Genomic DNA, 715 nt, shown 5'->3' on the forward strand with positions numbered 1-715 from the left:
GGAGAGTACCATTCAGCTCAGTGGGGATTTCACAGTAAAAACAGACACAAAAAGCAGAAATCCACATCTTTCCATTCCTTTCATCTCTCACGTAATAATAATAATAATAATACTAAGAGCTTACTGCAAGAGGTGGTGGTGGTGGTGTGTGTGAGTGTGTGTGGATGGAGCATTCAGAGCTTTCCTCCAGCAGGGGGCAACGGAGGACGGTCTGGGGGAGCGGTGATGTCAGATGTCATTAGCATATTTCTGAGTATATCTAACGCTTGCGCAAAGACGCGCCACTACTGCTGCAACAGCGCGCCGAGCACAACCTTTCCAGACATCAGCCGACACATCGGTGAGTAAACAGCTGCTCGGCATCTCATGCTGCTTTTCTGTTTTTGTGATCAGCCTCTTTGTGCTGCACCGTGTGCAGCTGGGAGAGCGGAGACTGTCGGAGTCGATGCGGGTAAATGCGCAGTGGAGTGGATGTTGTGCCAAAAGTGATGCCACAGCAAAGAAAGAAAAAGGAGACAGAAGATGATTCGATTTTTTCCTCTTTTCTTTCTGTCCTTGAGTTAAGAGGGTTGCAGGTTTTCTAAGCTCCCATCAGAGTGTAAATGTGACAGCAGGGTGGGCGTGTGTGCAGCGTCTTTGTCTCAAGCATATCAGCCCACTTCCTTTGTTGCTGTGTGTGTGTGTGTGTGTGTGTGTGTGTGTGTGTGTGTGTGTG

At 48.5% G+C, this 715-nt stretch overlaps 1 protein-coding gene across 1 annotated transcript in view; it reads left to right on the plus strand.

Annotated features, from left to right (window-relative positions):
• The first annotated feature begins 256 nt into the window (after nt 1-256).
• The window catches only part of LOC102201404 (thymosin beta 4 X-linked), a 2,522-nt gene continuing 2,063 nt past the window's right edge, over nt 257-715 (plus strand). Inside the window, exon 1 of the mRNA XM_005752905.1 lies at nt 257-340. The gene's annotated coding sequence lies outside the window, so the exon portion shown is untranslated. The remainder of the gene's footprint in view (nt 341-715) is intronic.

The sequence above is a fragment of the Pundamilia nyererei genome, unplaced genomic scaffold, assembly GCF_000239375.1.
Source record: "Pundamilia nyererei isolate P.nyererei 1_Seehausen unplaced genomic scaffold, PunNye1.0 scaffold00390, whole genome shotgun sequence".
Classification (NCBI taxonomy): Eukaryota; Metazoa; Chordata; class Actinopteri; order Cichliformes; family Cichlidae; genus Pundamilia; species Pundamilia nyererei.